At 62.8% G+C, this 17,485-nt stretch overlaps 5 pseudogenes; all 5 read left to right on the forward strand.

The window, feature by feature from the left end:
- Positions 1-1,351: 1,351 nt before the first annotated feature.
- LOC142861706 (uncharacterized) lies at positions 1,352-1,470 on the forward strand (annotated as a pseudogene).
- Positions 1,471-5,225: 3,755 nt separating this feature from the next.
- On the forward strand, positions 5,226-5,344 carry LOC142861707 (uncharacterized; annotated as a pseudogene).
- Positions 5,345-9,165: 3,821 nt separating this feature from the next.
- LOC142861708 (uncharacterized) lies at positions 9,166-9,284 on the forward strand (annotated as a pseudogene).
- A 3,840-nt stretch (positions 9,285-13,124) lies between these two features.
- Positions 13,125-13,243, forward strand: LOC142861710 (uncharacterized; annotated as a pseudogene).
- Positions 13,244-17,083: 3,840 nt separating this feature from the next.
- Positions 17,084-17,202, forward strand: LOC142861711 (uncharacterized; annotated as a pseudogene).
- The last annotated feature ends 283 nt before the right edge of the window (positions 17,203-17,485 follow it).

Below are 17,485 nucleotides of genomic sequence, written 5' to 3' on the forward strand. Positions count from 1 at the left end.
ATGCGAGGGGACACTTTCAGGCCAAGTCCCAGCTTCAGCCTGATCCTCCTGGGAACCCCGGGGTGGACATCACACCTCCTGGTTGCCCCGCTCTGAGACAAGGAGCCGGGCTTCGCATTCCCACAGCAGCCAGTCGTGGGCTGAGGACACCTGGGGCGTTGGGAACTCCCTGGCTTCTCCTTGGATTAACATCTGGAGCTGCTTGTGAATTGTGCCGCCACACACACCCGAGTGCAGGTGTCTTCTGCACAGACTGCGGGCCTCGCTCTTCTGAATGCCGCTAGCTCGCCACCCACCCACGGGAGAACCTGGTCAGGGTACTTTCTCTCAGGGGCAGACTCTCATCCGGGCGGGGGGCTACCGGTGTCTCTGTTTGCTCCTTTCTTTCTTCCATTTCGGGAAAGGCTTCCTTACTGGGTGTGGAAATCTCCTATGCCTTTCCTCGCCTATTCTGTCGGCTCTAAAATTCTCTTTCGGTTGCCACCCTCACAGATGGATTAGGAAACTCTTTGCGGTGCACTCATTAGTGAAATGACCTCAATGACGCTGGAATCCAATATCTAATCGCCGATTTTTAGCGAGTCCACACGCCAGGGTGGTTGGGGTCCAATGCAGCCCCGGCCAGGCCCAGGCCCCTTGGACTGGGCCACAGGAGGACACAGAGGAGGGTCCCGGCCCCCACGGTAGCGGTGCGGGCAGTTCTCCAAGGGCTTGGGTGTTTTCCAGAGGGAGGAGATGGAGGGGACTGATTTCTTCAGCGCCCCACAGACCACGCCACCCCACCCCACCCATGGGACACATCCCGAGAGAGAGAGAGACGCCCCATACACTGGCTCCCCTCCCCCGTGCGCTGTGCCCCAGCCCTGGCCCGGGGGAATAGGCGGCCGCGGGGCCACAGGGTGGGGGGCACAGCTGAAAGGGGTTGTGGGGGAGGGCGGCCCCTGGCTGGGGTCAAAGGGCGAGCGCCCCGCCCCGCCCACCCGCCCGTGCGCAGTCAGCGGCCCCGGAGGCGCGCTGGGGGTGGGGGGCGGGGAGGTGAAGGAGGCCAGGCGAGGAGAGGAGGGGGGCTGGAAGGTCTCCACCTTGGCGGGTCCAGCCGTGGAGGCGCATCTTGTGTGAGTGTGAGTGAGTGAGTGAGTGTGAGTGTGAGTGTGTGTGTATAGAGAGACAGCCCCCAACCCCGGCCCGCCGCTCCCTGCCCGCCCCGCCTGTCACCCCGTCCCTCGGAGCCCACGGGACCCGGCCGGCGAACTCAACAGGCCCGGCCCGGCGCGGGGCCTGGGGCGGGAGGAGGCGGCGGGGAAGCGCAGAGAGGCTCGGCTTCTCGAGCGGGGCAGGGGCGCCCTCCGCCGTCCACGACCACACCACCCCGAACGCGCCCGATCCCGTCTGGTCTCGGAAGCTAAGCAGGGTCGGGCCTGGTTAGAACTTGGATGGGAGACCGCCCGGGAATACCGGGTGCCGTAGGCTTCTTCTTCTTTTTTTTTTTTTTTTGCCTCTGGTTCTGTCGCGTTTCTGGGAGTGCGGGGGCGGCCCGGGGTGGGGGTGACCCCCACCCTCAGCGCCCGCCGCGGTGCCTGGCGCCCCAGCCCGCACCGTGGGGCCTCCTCTTGTCCCGAGCCGTGACACCGCCGCCACGCGGCAGCATGCGTGGCTTCTGGACAGTCAGGTCTCAGACCAAAGGTCTGCTCTGTGGGAGCCGACACGCTGGAGGAAACCTTGAGAGTCTGAGAGGGGAGGGAGTTCCAGAAGAAGGCCTGGATGTCATTTTGAGGGAGTATGTGACCAGAACTCGTCCCGTTGCTTTTGGGGTTCTATGGGCTACACGTAGGAATCTTTGGTGGTGGCACCTGATGTTCGGGCATCCGGAGTCACACCCAGACCTGCTCCACAGGCCTCCTTTTACTTTTCTCTTCGGATTCATTTTTTTTTTTTTTTTTTTTTGAGACAGAGTCTCGGTTTGTTGCCCAGGCTAGAGTGAGTGCCGTGGCGTCAGCCTAGCTCACAGCAACTTCAAACTCCTGGGCTCGAGTGATCCTTCTGCCTCAGCCTCCCGGGTAGCTGGGACTGCAGGCATGCGCCACCATGCCCCGCTAATTTTTTATATATATATCAGTTGGCCAATTAATTTCTTTCTATTTATAGTAGAGACGGGGTCTCGCTCTTGCTCAGGCTGGTTTTGAACTCCTGACCTTGAGCAATCCGCCCGCCTCGGCCTCCCAAGAGCTAGGATTACAGGCGTGAGCCACAGCGCCCGGCCGGATTCATTATTTTTAAAAAGTGTCTCTTATCTCTATTATTGCATTTTCTTTTCTCTCTCTTTTCAAGCAGATGATGGGAGTCCAAGTTTTAAGGTGACATGTGTTGCCCGTGCCCCCCTCCCCCCCCCGTGTTCTTATTCATTTACCTCTCATGTTGCTCCAGCATATTGTGGGGGCACCAATGTTAAGGTCGGGTGCGTTGCCCTCTCCCAGCCTCCCCCCTCGGGTCAGAGCTTCAAGTGCGCCCATCCCCCAGTCGGTGCGCACCCACCCCATTCCTAATGGATGTGTATGCCCATCCCCTCCCCCCACCCGCCCGACACCCACCCGAAGAAGGTGATTCCTCTGTGTCCACTTAGGTGTCCATCGGTTCGTACCCATTTGCTGGTGAGCGCGAGCACGTGGTGCTCGTGTGTCCATTCTTGGGATACTTGGCTTACTGGAACGGGTTCCAGCTCTGGCCAGGAGAACCACGAGAGGTGCCCCCTCACCGCTGCTCCTCATAGCCGAATAGCACTCCGTGGTGTCCACGCGCCACATTTTATTTACCCACTCGTGGGTCGATGGGCACTCGGGTGGCTTCCAGGTCTTTGCGATTGTGACTTGTGCCCTGACTCTAACCCTAACCCTTACCCAGCCCGTCTCCTCCACGGCCCCTGCCTGACTGACTCCTTCCCGCCCGGCCTGTCACCTGTCACCGTCCTCTGCCCCTGCCTGACACGCTCCTCCCCGCCCGGGCCGTCACCGTCCTCGGCCCCTGCCTGACGGGGCTCCTCCGTCGCCTGGGCCTTCCAAGGGCTTGGTGTGGACGCTGGTTCCAGGACGCCCTCCCAGGAACCCGGTAGCAGGGCGGCCGCAGCGTCTCGCGCAACCCAACCGTCCGCCGGCTGGCCGCCGTCGCTAAGTGGCCTGCGGGGGACGTGCTCCCGCTGTGCCGTGGGGGCCCAGCCTGGTGTCTTCTCTGAGGCCCCACGGCTGCCGCTCCCCGCAAGGGGATAGCCGCGGAGGTGGGGACCGCCTCCTCGTGGGGACGTACACCCAGCTCTCCACGTCGGATTCCGGGGCTCTCTGTCCTGCCAGAAGGCCCAGCTGGCCTGCGGGTCCTTAGAGTGGCAAAAACATCCGAAAACTGAGATTGAGGGTCCGGTGGGTGTCTGCACTTTTGTGCTGGGCACCCCAGGGAGGCCCGGGGGCTGGCTGGACAATGCGGTCTGCTGGGCTGGGGGGGGTTTGGAGGAGCAACTGATGCCCTTTGCACTTTGGGTAGCAAGTGTCTGAGGTGTCTCTGGGCCCTGTGCCATGTGGGGGCGGGGGCGGGGGCGGGGTGGGAGGAGGAGGAGGAGGAGGAGGAGGAGGAGGAGGTGGGAAGGGCCGTGGCCTGCAGTCGTGTTCCCCGGGGTGGCACAGCATGTGGCTTCTTCCACAGGCTGCTTGGCCTGGGCTCCCTGCACCTGGGCCTTTGGAGGACTGGCCCTGTGCTTGCCAACACTTCCTGCAGGGACCCAGAGCTGGGAGGTTGCATCTCTCAGCCCTGGGTCGGGCAGAGCCCCAGCGGGCCATGCCCACAACCTCTCTCAGCACGGGTCCCCCAGAAGGCTCCTTTGGGACCAGGATTCTCTTGCGGGTGACTCTTTAAGTTCTGGCCCCTGGATGGAGGGGCACCAGGAGTAGAGGAGCAGGAAGGGGAAGGGGGTGGCCATGCGAGGGGACACTTTGAGGCCAAGTCCCAGCTTCAGCCTGATCCTCCTGGGAACCCCGGGGTGGACATCACACCTCCTGGTTGCCCCGCTCTGAGACAAGGAGCCGGGCTTCGCATTCCCACAGCAGCCAGTCGTGGGCTGAGGACACCTGGGGCGTTGGGAACTCCCTGGCTTCTCCTTGGATTAACATCTGGAGCTGCTTGTGAATTGTGCCGCCACACACACCCGAGTGCAGGTGTCTTCTGCACAGACTGCGGGCCTCGCTCTTCTGAATGCCGCTAGCTCGCCACCCACCCACGGGAGAACCTGGTCAGGGTACTTTCTCTCAGGGGCAGACTCTCATCCGGGCGGGGGGCTACCGGTGTCTCTGTTTGCTCCTTTCTTTCTTCCATTTCGGGAAAGGCTTCCTTACTGGGTGTGGAAATCTCCTATGCCTTTCCTCGCCTATTCTGTCGGCTCTAAAATTCTCTTTCGGTTGCCACCCTCACAGATGGATTAGGAAACTCTTTGCGGTGCACTCATTAGTGAAATGACCTCAATGACGCTGGAATCCAATATCTAATCGCCGATTTTTAGCGAGTCCACACGAGTCCACACGCCAGGGTGGTTGGGGTCCAATGCAGCCCCGGCCAGGCCCAGAGGTAGGAGATGGAGGGGACTGATTTCTTCAGCGCCCCACAGACCACGCCACCCCACCCCACCCATGGGACACATCCCGAGAGAGAGAGAGACGCCCCATACACTGGCTCCCCTCCCCCGTGCGCTGTGCCCCAGCCCTGGCCCAGGGGAATAGGCGGCCGCGGGGCCACAGGGTGGGGGGCACAGCTGAAAGGGGTTGTGGGGGAGGGCGGCCCCTGGATGGGGTCAAAGGGCGAGCGCCCCGCCCCGCCCACCCGCCCGTGCGCAGTCAGCGGCCCCGGAGGCGCGCTGGGGGTGGGGGGCGGGGAGGTGAAGGAGGCCAGGCGAGGAGAGGAGGGGGGCTGGAAGGTCTCCACCTTGGCGGGTCCAGCCGTGGAGGCGCATCTTGTGTGAGTGTGAGTGAGTGAGTGAGTGTGAGTGTGAGTGTGTGTGTATAGAGAGACAGCCCCCAACCCCGGCCCGCCGCTCCCTGCCCGCCCCGCCTGTCACCCCGTCCCTCGGAGCCCACGGGACCCGGCCGGCGAACTCAACAGGCCCGGCCCGGCGCGGGGCCTGGGGCGGGAGGAGGCGGCGGGGAAGCGCAGAGAGGCTCGGCTTCTCGAGCGGGGCAGGGGCGCCCTCCGCCGTCCACGACCACACCACCCCGAACGCGCCCGATCCCGTCTGGTCTCGGAAGCTAAGCAGGGTCGGGCCTGGTTAGAACTTGGATGGGAGACCGCCCGGGAATACCGGGTGCCGTAGGCTTCTTCTTCTTTTTTTTTTTTTTTTGCCTCTGGTTCTGTCGCGTTTCTGGGAGTGCGGGGGCGGCCCGGGGTGGGGGTGACCCCCACCCTCAGCGCCCGCCGCGGTGCCTGGCGCCCCAGCCCGCACCGTGGGGCCTCCTCTTGTCCCGAGCCGTGACACCGCCGCCACGCGGCAGCATGCGTGGCTTCTGGACAGTCAGGTCTCAGACCAAAGGTCTGCTCTGTGGGAGCCGACACGCTGGAGGAAACCTTGAGAGTCTGAGAGGGGAGGGAGTTCCAGAAGAAGGCCTGGATGTCATTTTGAGGGAGTATGTGACCAGAACTCGTCCCGTTGCTTTTGGGGTTCTATGGGCTACACGTAGGAATCTTTGGTGGTGGCACCTGATGTTCGGGCATCCGGAGTCACACCCAGACCTGCTCCACAGGCCTCCTTTTACTTTTCTCTTCGGATTCATTTTTTTTTTTTTTTTTTTTTGAGACAGAGTCTCGGTTTGTTGCCCAGGCTAGAGTGAGTGCCGTGGCGTCAGCCTAGCTCACAGCAACTTCAAACTCCTGGGCTCGAGTGATCCTTCTGCCTCAGCCTCCCGGGTAGCTGGGACTGCAGGCATGCGCCACCATGCCCCGCTAATTTTTTATATATATATCAGTTGGCCAATTAATTTCTTTCTATTTATAGTAGAGACGGGGTCTCGCTCTTGCTCAGGCTGGTTTTGAACTCCTGACCTTGAGCAATCCGCCCGCCTCGGCCTCCCAAGAGCTAGGATTACAGGCGTGAGCCACAGCGCCCGGCCGGATTCATTATTTTTAAAAAGTGTCTCTTATCTCTATTATTGCATTTTCTTTTCTCTCTCTTTTCAAGCAGATGATGGGAGTCCAAGTTTTAAGGTGACATGTGTTGCCCGTGCCCCCCTCCCCCCCCCCGTGTTCTTATTCATTTACCTCTCATGTTGCTCCAGCATATTGTGGGGGCACCAATGTTAAGGTCGGGTGCGTTGCCCTCTCCCAGCCTCCCCCCTCGGGTCAGAGCTTCAAGTGCGCCCATCCCCCAGTCGGTGCGCACCCACCCCATTCCTAATGGATGTGTATGCCCATCCCCTCCCCCCACCCGCCCGACACCCACCCGAAGAAGGTGATTCCTCTGTGTCCACTTAGGTGTCCATCGGTTCGTACCCATTTGCTGGTGAGCGCGAGCACGTGGTGCTCGTGTGTCCATTCTTGGGATACTTGGCTTACTGGAACGGGTTCCAGCTCTGGCCAGGAGAACCACGAGAGGTGCCCCCTCACCGCTGCTCCTCATAGCCGAATAGCACTCCGTGGTGTCCACGCGCCACATTTTATTTACCCACTCGTGGGTCGATGGGCACTCGGGTGGCTTCCAGGTCTTTGCGATTGTGACTTGTGCCCTGACTCTAACCCTAACCCTTACCCAGCCCGTCTCCTCCACGGCCCCTGCCTGACTGACTCCTTCCCGCCCGGCCTGTCACCTGTCACCGTCCTCTGCCCCTGCCTGACACGCTCCTCCCCGCCCGGGCCGTCACCGTCCTCGGCCCCTGCCTGACGGGGCTCCTCCGTCGCCTGGGCCTTCCAAGGGCTTGGTGTGGACGCTGGTTCCAGGACGCCCTCCCAGGAACCCGGTAGCAGGGCGGCCGCAGCGTCTCGCGCAACCCAACCGTCCGCCGGCTGGCCGCCGTCGCTAAGTGGCCTGCGGGGGACGTGCTCCCGCTGTGCCGTGGGGGCCCAGCCTGGTGTCTTCTCTGAGGCCCCACGGCTGCCGCTCCCCGCAAGGGGATAGCCGCGGAGGTGGGGACCGCCTCCTCGTGGGGACGTACACCCAGCTCTCCACGTCGGATTCCGGGGCTCTCTGTCCTGCCAGAAGGCCCAGCTGGCCTGCGGGTCCTTAGAGTGGCAAAAACATCCGAAAACTGAGATTGAGGGTCCGGTGGGTGTCTGCACTTTTGTGCTGGGCACCCCAGGGAGGCCCGGGGGCTGGCTGGACAATGCGGTCTGCTGGGCTGGGGGGGGTTTGGAGGAGCAACTGATGCCCTTTGCACTTTGGGTAGCAAGTGTCTGAGGTGTCTCTGGGCCCTGTGCCATGTGGGGGCGGGGGCGGGGGCGGGGTGGGAGGAGGAGGAGGAGGTGGGAAGGGCCGTGGCCTGCAGTCGTGTTCCCCGGGGTGGCACAGCATGTGGCTTCTTCCACAGGCTGCTTGGCCTGGGCTCCCTGCACCTGGGCCTTTGGAGGACTGGCCCTGTGCTTGCCAACACTTCCTGCAGGGACCCAGAGCTGGGAGGTTGCATCTCTCAGCCCTGGGTCGGGCAGAGCCCCAGCGGGCCATGCCCACAACCTCTCTCAGCACGGGTCCCCCAGAAGGCTCCTTTGGGACCAGGATTCTCTTGCGGGTGACTCTTTAAGGTCTGGCCCCTGGATGGAGGGGCACCAGGAGTAGAGGAGCAGGAAGGGGAAGGGGGTGGCCATGCGAGGGGACACTTTCAGGCCAAGTCCCAGCTTCAGCCTGATCCTCCTGGGAACCCCGGGGTGGACATCACACCTCCTGGTTGCCCCGCTCTGAGACAAGGAGCCGGGCTTCGCATTCCCACAGCAGCCAGTCGTGGGCTGAGGACACCTGGGGCGTTGGGAACTCCCTGGCTTCTCCTTGGATTAACATCTGGAGCTGCTTGTGAATTGTGCCGCCACACACACCCGAGTGCAGGTGTCTTCTGCACAGACTGCGGGCCTCGCTCTTCTGAATGCCGCTAGCTCGCCACCCACCCACGGGAGAACCTGGTCAGGGTACTTTCTCTCAGGGGCAGACTCTCATCCGGGCGGGGGGCTACCGGTGTCTCTGTTTGCTCCTTTCTTTCTTCCATTTCGGGAAAGGCTTCCTTACTGGGTGTGGAAATCTCCTATGCCTTTCCTCGCCTATTCTGTCGGCTCTAAAATTCTCTTTCGGTTGCCACCCTCACAGATGGATTAGGAAACTCTTTGCGGTGCACTCATTAGTGAAATGACCTCAATGACGCTGGAATCCAATATCTAATCGCCGATTTTTAGCGAGTCCACACGCCAGGGTGGTTGGGGTCCAATGCAGCCCCGGCCAGGCCCAGGCCCCTTGGACTGGGCCACAGGAGGACACAGAGGAGGGTCCCGGCCCCCACGGTAGCGGTGCGGGCAGTTCTCCAAGGGCTTGGGTGTTTTCCAGAGGGAGGAGATGGAGGGGACTGATTTCTTCAGCGCCCCACAGACCACGCCACCCCACCCCACCCATGGGACACATCCCGAGAGAGAGAGACGCCCCATACACTGGCTCCCCTCCCCCGTGCGCTGTGCCCCAGCCCTGGCCCGGGGGAATAGGCGGCCGCGGGGCCACAGGGTGGGGGGCACAGCTGAAAGGGGTTGTGGGGGAGGGCGGCCCCTGGCTGGGGTCAAAGGGCGAGCGCCCCGCCCCGCCCACCCGCCCGTGCGCAGTCAGCGGCCCTGGAGGCGCGCTGGGGGTGGGGGGCGGGGAGGTGAAGGAGGCCAGGCGAGGAGAGGAGGGGGGCTGGAAGGTCTCCACCTTGGCGGGTCCAGCCGTGGAGGCGCATCTTGTGTGAGTGTGAGTGAGTGAGTGAGTGTGAGTGTGAGTGTGTGTGTATAGAGAGACAGCCCCCAACCCCGGCCCGCCGCTCCCTGCCCGCCCCGCCTGTCACCCCGTCCCTCGGAGCCCACGGGACCCGGCCGGCGAACTCAACAGGCCCGGCCCGGCGCGGGGCCTGGGGCGGGAGGAGGCGGCGGGGAAGCGCAGAGAGGCTCGGCTTCTCGAGCGGGGCAGGGGCGCCCTCCGCCGTCCACGACCACACCACCCCGAACGCGCCCGATCCCGTCTGGTCTCGGAAGCTAAGCAGGGTCGGGCCTGGTTAGAACTTGGATGGGAGACCGCCCGGGAATACCGGGTGCCGTAGGCTTCTTCTTCTTTTTTTTTTTTTTTTGCCTCTGGTTCTGTCGCGTTTCTGGGAGTGCGGGGGCGGCCCGGGGTGGGGGTGACCCCCACCCTCAGCGCCCGCCGCGGTGCCTGGCGCCCCAGCCCGCACCGTGGGGCCTCCTCTTGTCCCGAGCCGTGACACCGCCGCCACGCGGCAGCATGCGTGGCTTCTGGACAGTCAGGTCTCAGACCAAAGGTCTGCTCTGTGGGAGCCGACACGCTGGAGGAAACCTTGAGAGTCTGAGAGGGGAGGGAGTTCCAGAAGAAGGCCTGGATGTCATTTTGAGGGAGTATGTGACCAGAACTCGTCCCGTTGCTTTTGGGGTTCTATGGGCTACACGTAGGAATCTTTGGTGGTGGCACCTGATGTTCGGGCATCCGGAGTCACACCCAGACCTGCTCCACAGGCCTCCTTTTACTTTTCTCTTCGGATTCATTTTTTTTTTTTTTTTTTTTGAGACAGAGTCTCGGTTTGTTGCCCAGGCTAGAGTGAGTGCCGTGGCGTCAGCCTAGCTCACAGCAACTTCAAACTCCTGGGCTCGAGTGATCCTTCTGCCTCAGCCTCCCGAGTAGCTGGGACTGCAGGCATGCGCCACCATGCCCCGCTAATTTTTTATATATATATCAGTTGGCCAATTAATTTCTTTCTATTTATAGTAGAGACGGGGTCTCGCTCTTGCTCAGGCTGGTTTTGAACTCCTGACCTTGAGCAATCCGCCCGCCTCGGCCTCCCAAGAGCTAGGATTACAGGCGTGAGCCACAGCGCCCGGCCGGATTCATTATTTTTAAAAAGTGTCTCTTATCTCTATTATTGCATTTTCTTTTCTCTCTCTTTTCAAGCAGATGATGGGAGTCCAAGTTTTAAGGTGACATGTGTTGCCCGTGCCCCCCTCCCCCCCCCCGTGTTCTTATTCATTTACCTCTCATGTTGCTCCAGCATATTGTGGGGGCACCAATGTTAAGGTCGGGTGCGTTGCCCTCTCCCAGCCTCCCCCCTCGGGTCAGAGCTTCAAGTGCGCCCATCCCCCAGTCGGTGCGCACCCACCCCATTCCTAATGGATGTGTATGCCCATCCCCTCCCCCCACCCGCCCGACACCCACCCGAAGAAGGTGATTCCTCTGTGTCCACTTAGGTGTCCATCGGTTCGTACCCATTTGCTGGTGAGCGCGAGCACGTGGTGCTCGTGTGTCCATTCTTGGGATACTTGGCTTACTGGAACGGGTTCCAGCTCTGGCCAGGAGAACCACGAGAGGTGCCCCCTCACCGCTGCTCCTCATAGCCGAATAGCACTCCGTGGTGTCCACGCGCCACATTTTATTTACCCACTCGTGGGTCGATGGGCACTCGGGTGGCTTCCAGGTCTTTGCGATTGTGACTTGTGCCCTGACTCTAACCCTAACCCTTACCCAGCCCGTCTCCTCCACGGCCCCTGCCTGACTGACTCCTTCCCGCCCGGCCTGTCACCTGTCACCGTCCTCTGCCCCTGCCTGACACGCTCCTCCCCGCCCGGGCCGTCACCGTCCTCGGCCCCTGCCTGACGGGGCTCCTCCGTCGCCTGGGCCTTCCAAGGGCTTGGTGTGGACGCTGGTTCCAGGACGCCCTCCCAGGAACCCGGTAGCAGGGCGGCCGCAGCGTCTCGCGCAACCCAACCGTCCGCCGGCTGGCCGCCGTGGCTAAGTGGCCTGCGGGGGACGTGCTCCCGCTGTGCCGTGGGGGCCCAGCCTGGTGTCTTCTCTGAGGCCCCACGGCTGCCGCTCCCCGCAAGGGGATAGCCGCGGAGGTGGGGACCGCCTCCTCGTGGGGACGTACACCCAGCTCTCCACGTCGGATTCCGGGGCTCTCTGTCCTGCCAGAAGGCCCAGCTGGCCTGCGGGTCCTTAGAGTGGCAAAAACATCCGAAAACTGAGATTGAGGGTCCGGTGGGTGTCTGCACTTTTGTGCTGGGCACCCCAGGGAGGCCCGGGGGCTGGCTGGACAATGCGGTCTGCTGGGCTGGGGGGGGTTTGGAGGAGCAACTGATGCCCTTTGCACTTTGGGTAGCAAGTGTCTGAGGTGTCTCTGGGCCCTGTGCCATGTGGGGGCGGGGGCGGGGGCGGGGTGGGAGGAGGAGGAGGAGGAGGAGGAGGAGGAGGAGGTGGGAAGGGCCGTGGCCTGCAGTCGTGTTCCCCGGGGTGGCACAGCATGTGGCTTCTTCCACAGGCTGCTTGGCCTGGGCTCCCTGCACCTGGGCCTTTGGAGGACTGGCCCTGTGCTTGCCAACACTTCCTGCAGGGACCCAGAGCTGGGAGGTTGCATCTCTCAGCCCTGGGTCGGGCAGAGCCCCAGCGGGCCATGCCCACAACCTCTCTCAGCACGGGTCCCCCAGAAGGCTCCTTTGGGACCAGGATTCTCTTGCGGGTGACTCTTTAAGGTCTGGCCCCTGGATGGAGGGGCACCAGGAGTAGAGGAGCAGGAAGGGGAAGGGGGTGGCCATGCGAGGGGACACTTTGAGGCCAAGTCCCAGCTTCAGCCTGATCCTCCTGGGAACCCCGGGGTGGACATCACACCTCCTGGTTGCCCCGCTCTGAGACAAGGAGCCGGGCTTCGCATTCCCACAGCAGCCAGTCGTGGGCTGAGGACACCTGGGGCGTTGGGAACTCCCTGGCTTCTCCTTGGATTAACATCTGGAGCTGCTTGTGAATTGTGCCGCCACACACACCCGAGTGCAGGTGTCTTCTGCACAGACTGCGGGCCTCGCTCTTCTGAATGCCGCTAGCTCGCCACCCACCCACGGGAGAACCTGGTCAGGGTACTTTCTCTCAGGGGCAGACTCTCATCCGGGCGGGGGGCTACCGGTGTCTCTGTTTGCTCCTTTCTTTCTTCCATTTCGGGAAAGGCTTCCTTACTGGGTGTGGAAATCTCCTATGCCTTTCCTCGCCTATTCTGTCGGCTCTAAAATTCTCTTTCGGTTGCCACCCTCACAGATGGATTAGGAAACTCTTTGCGGTGCACTCATTAGTGAAATGACCTCAATGACACTGGAATCCAATATCTAATCGCCGATTTTTAGCGAGTCCACACGCCAGGGTGGTTGGGGTCCAATGCAGCCCCGGCCAGGCCCAGGCCCCTTGGACTGGGCCACAGGAGGACACAGAGGAGGGTCCCGGCCCCCACGGTAGCGGTGCGGGCAGTTCTCCAAGGGCTTGGGTGTTTTCCAGAGGGAGGAGATGGAGGGGACTGATTTCTTCAGCGCCCCACAGACCACGCCACCCCACCCCACCCATGGGACACATCCCGAGAGAGAGAGAGACGCCCCATACACTGGCTCCCCTCCCCCGTGCGCTGTGCCCCAGCCCTGGCCCGGGGGAATAGGCGGCCGCGGGGCCACAGGGTGGGGGGCACAGCTGAAAGGGGTTGTGGGGGAGGGCGGCCCCTGGCTGGGGTCAAAGGGCGAGCGCCCCGCCCCGCCCACCCGCCCGTGCGCAGTCAGCGGCCCCGGAGGCGCGCTGGGGGTGGGGGGCGGGGAGGTGAAGGAGGCCAGGCGAGGAGAGGAGGGGGGCTGGAAGGTCTCCACCTTGGCGGGTCCAGCCGTGGAGGCGCATCTTGTGTGAGTGTGAGTGAGTGAGTGAGTGTGAGTGTGAGTGTGTGTGTATAGAGAGACAGCCCCCAACCCCGGCCCGCCGCTCCCTGCCCGCCCCGCCTGTCACCCCGTCCCTCGGAGCCCACGGGACCCGGCCGGCGAACTCAACAGGCCCGGCCCGGCGCGGGGCCTGGGGCGGGAGGAGGCGGCGGGGAAGCGCAGAGAGGCTCGGCTTCTCGAGCGGGGCAGGGGCGCCCTCCGCCGTCCACGACCACACCACCCCGAACGCGCCCGATCCCGTCTGGTCTCGGAAGCTAAGCAGGGTCGGGCCTGGTTAGAACTTGGATGGGAGACCGCCCGGGAATACCGGGTGCCGTAGGCTTCTTCTTCTTTTTTTTTTTTTTTTGCCTCTGGTTCTGTCGCGTTTCTGGGAGTGCGGGGGCGGCCCGGGGTGGGGGTGACCCCCACCCTCAGCGCCCGCCGCGGTGCCTGGCGCCCCAGCCCGCACCGTGGGGCCTCCTCTTGTCCCGAGCCGTGACACCGCCGCCACGCGGCAGCATGCGTGGCTTCTGGACAGTCAGGTCTCAGACCAAAGGTCTGCTCTGTGGGAGCCGACACGCTGGAGGAAACCTTGAGAGTCTGAGAGGGGAGGGAGTTCCAGAAGAAGGCCTGGATGTCATTTTGAGGGAGTATGTGACCAGAACTCGTCCCGTTGCTTTTGGGGTTCTATGGGCTACACGTAGGAATCTTTGGTGGTGGCACCTGATGTTCGGGCATCCGGAGTCACACCCAGACCTGCTCCACAGGCCTCCTTTTACTTTTCTCTTCGGATTCATTTTTTTTTTTTTTTTTTTTGAGACAGAGTCTCGGTTTGTTGCCCAGGCTAGAGTGAGTGCCGTGGCGTCAGCCTAGCTCACAGCAACTTCAAACTCCTGGGCTCGAGTGATCCTTCTGCCTCAGCCTCCCGGGTAGCTGGGACTGCAGGCATGCGCCACCATGCCCCGCTAATTTTTTATATATATATCAGTTGGCCAATTAATTTCTTTCTATTTATAGTAGAGACGGGGTCTCGCTCTTGCTCAGGCTGGTTTTGAACTCCTGACCTTGAGCAATCCGCCCGCCTCGGCCTCCCAAGAGCTAGGATTACAGGCGTGAGCCACAGCGCCCGGCCGGATTCATTATTTTTAAAAAGTGTCTCTTATCTCTATTATTGCATTTTCTTTTCTCTCTCTTTTCAAGCAGATGATGGGAGTCCAAGTTTTAAGGTGACATGTGTTGCCCGTGCCCCCCTCCCCCCCCCCGTGTTCTTATTCATTTACCTCTCATGTTGCTCCAGCATATTGTGGGGGCACCAATGTTAAGGTCGGGTGCGTTGCCCTCTCCCAGCCTCCCCCCTCGGGTCAGAGCTTCAAGTGCGCCCATCCCCCAGTCGGTGCGCACCCACCCCATTCCTAATGGATGTGTATGCCCATCCCCTCCCCCCACCCGCCCGACACCCACCCGAAGAAGGTGATTCCTCTGTGTCCACTTAGGTGTCCATCGGTTCGTACCCATTTGCTGGTGAGCGCGAGCACGTGGTGCTCGTGTGTCCATTCTTGGGATACTTGGCTTACTGGAACGGGTTCCAGCTCTGGCCAGGAGAACCACGAGAGGTGCCCCCTCACCGCTGCTCCTCATAGCCGAATAGCACTCCGTGGTGTCCACGCGCCACATTTTATTTACCCACTCGTGGGTCGATGGGCACTCGGGTGGCTTCCAGGTCTTTGCGATTGTGACTTGTGCCCTGACTCTAACCCTAACCCTTACCCAGCCCGTCTCCTCCACGGCCCCTGCCTGACTGACTCCTTCCCGCCCGGCCTGTCACCTGTCACCGTCCTCTGCCCCTGCCTGACACGCTCCTCCCCGCCCGGGCCGTCACCGTCCTCGGCCCCTGCCTGACGGGGCTCCTCCGTCGCCTGGGCCTTCCAAGGGCTTGGTGTGGACGCTGGTTCCAGGACGCCCTCCCAGGAACCCGGTAGCAGGGCGGCCGCAGCGTCTCGCGCAACCCAACCGTCCGCCGGCTGGCCGCCGTGGCTAAGTGGCCTGCGGGGGACGTGCTCCCGCTGTGCCGTGGGGGCCCAGCCTGGTGTCTTCTCTGAGGCCCCACGGCTGCCGCTCCCCGCAAGGGGATAGCCGCGGAGGTGGGGACCGCCTCCTCGTGGGGACGTACACCCAGCTCTCCACGTCGGATTCCGGGGCTCTCTGTCCTGCCAGAAGGCCCAGCTGGCCTGCGGGTCCTTAGAGTGGCAAAAACATCCGAAAACTGAGATTGAGGGTCCGGTGGGTGTCTGCACTTTTGTGCTGGGCACCCCAGGGAGGCCCGGGGGCTGGCTGGACAATGCGGTCTGCTGGGCTGGGGGGGGTTTGGAGGAGCAACTGATGCCCTTTGCACTTTGGGTAGCAAGTGTCTGAGGTGTCTCTGGGCCCTGTGCCATGTGGGGGCGGGGGCGGGGGCGGGGTGGGAGGAGGAGGAGGAGGAGGAGGAGGAGGAGGAGGTGGGAAGGGCCGTGGCCTGCAGTCGTGTTCCCCGGGGTGGCACAGCATGTGGCTTCTTCCACAGGCTGCTTGGCCTGGGCTCCCTGCACCTGGGCCTTTGGAGGACTGGCCCTGTGCTTGCCAACACTTCCTGCAGGGACCCAGAGCTGGGAGGTTGCATCTCTCAGCCCTGGGTCGGGCAGAGCCCCAGCGGGCCATGCCCACAACCTCTCTCAGCACGGGTCCCCCAGAAGGCTCCTTTGGGACCAGGATTCTCTTGCGGGTGACTCTTTAAGGTCTGGCCCCTGGATGGAGGGGCACCAGGAGTAGAGGAGCAGGAAGGGGAAGGGGGTGGCCATGCGAGGGGACACTTTCAGGCCAAGTCCCAGCTTCAGCCTGATCCTCCTGGGAACCCCGGGGTGGACATCACACCTCCTGGTTGCCCCGCTCTGAGACAAGGAGCCGGGCTTCGCATTCCCACAGCAGCCAGTCGTGGGCTGAGGACACCTGGGGCGTTGGGAACTCCCTGGCTTCTCCTTGGATTAACATCTGGAGCTGCTTGTGAATTGTGCCGCCACACACACCCGAGTGCAGGTGTCTTCTGCACAGACTGCGGGCCTCGCTCTTCTGAATGCCGCTAGCTCGCCACCCACCCACGGGAGAACCTGGTCAGGGTACTTTCTCTCAGGGGCAGACTCTCATCCGGGCGGGGGGCTACCGGTGTCTCTGTTTGCTCCTTTCTTTCTTCCATTTCGGGAAAGGCTTCCTTACTGGGTGTGGAAATCTCCTATGCCTTTCCTCGCCTATTCTGTCGGCTCTAAAATTCTCTTTCGGTTGCCACCCTCACAGATGGATTAGGAAACTCTTTGCGGTGCACTCATTAGTGAAATGACCTCAATGACGCTGGAATCCAATATCTAATCGCCGATTTTTAGCGAGTCCACACGCCAGGGTGGTTGGGGTCCAATGCAGCCCCGGCCAGGCCCAGGCCCCTTGGACTGGGCCACAGGAGGACACAGAGGAGGGTCCCGGCCCCCACGGTAGCGGTGCGGGCAGTTCTCCAAGGGCTTGGGTGTTTTCCAGAGGGAGGAGATGGAGGGGACTGATTTCTTCAGCGCCCCACAGACCACGCCACCCCACCCCACCCATGGGACACATCCCGAGAGAGAGAGAGACGCCCCATACACTGGCTCCCCTCCCCCGTGCGCTGTGCCCCAGCCCTGGCCCGGGGGAATAGGCGGCCGCGGGGCCACAGGGTGGGGGGCACAGCTGAAAGGGGTTGTGGGGGAGGGCGGCCCCTGGCTGGGGTCAAAGGGCGAGCGCCCCGCCCCGCCCACCCGCCCGTGCGCAGTCAGCGGCCCCGGAGGCGCGCTGGGGGTGGGGGGCGGGGAGGTGAAGGAGGCCAGGCGAGGAGAGGAGGGGGGCTGGAAGGTCTCCACCTTGGCGGGTCCAGCCGTGGAGGCGCATCTTGTGTGAGTGTGAGTGAGTGAGTGAGTGTGAGTGTGAGTGTGTGTGTATAGAGAGACAGCCCCCAACCCCGGCCCGCCGCTCCCTGCCCGCCCCGCCGGTCACCCCGTCCCTCGGAGCCCACGGGACCCGGCCGGCGAACTCAACAGGCCCGGCCCGGCGCGGGGCCTGGGGCGGGAGGAGGCGGCGGGGAAGCGCAGAGAGGCTCGGCTTCTCGAGCGGGGCAGGGGCGCCCTCCGCCGTCCACGACCACACCACCCCGAACGCGCCCGATCCCGTCTGGTCTCGGAAGCTAAGCAGGGTCGGGCCTGGTTAGAACTTGGATGGGAGACCGCCCGGGAATACCGGGTGCCGTAGGCTTCTTCTTCTTTTTTTTTTTTTTTTGCCTCTGGTTCTGTCGCGTTTCTGGGAGTGCGGGGGCGGCCCGGGGTGGGGGTGACCCCCACCCTCAGCGCCCGCCGCGGTGCCTGGCGCCCCAGCCCGCACCGTGGGGCCTCCTCTTGTCCCGAGCCGTGACACCGCCGCCACGCGGCAGCATGCGTGGCTTCTGGACAGTCAGGTCTCAGACCAAAGGTCTGCTCTGTGGGAGCCGACACGCTGGAGGAAACCTTGAGAGTCTGAGAGGGGAGGGAGTTCCAGAAGA

The sequence above is a fragment of the Microcebus murinus genome, chromosome 17 (genome assembly GCF_040939455.1).
Source record: "Microcebus murinus isolate Inina chromosome 17, M.murinus_Inina_mat1.0, whole genome shotgun sequence".
NCBI classification, from domain to species: Eukaryota; Metazoa; Chordata; class Mammalia; order Primates; family Cheirogaleidae; genus Microcebus; species Microcebus murinus.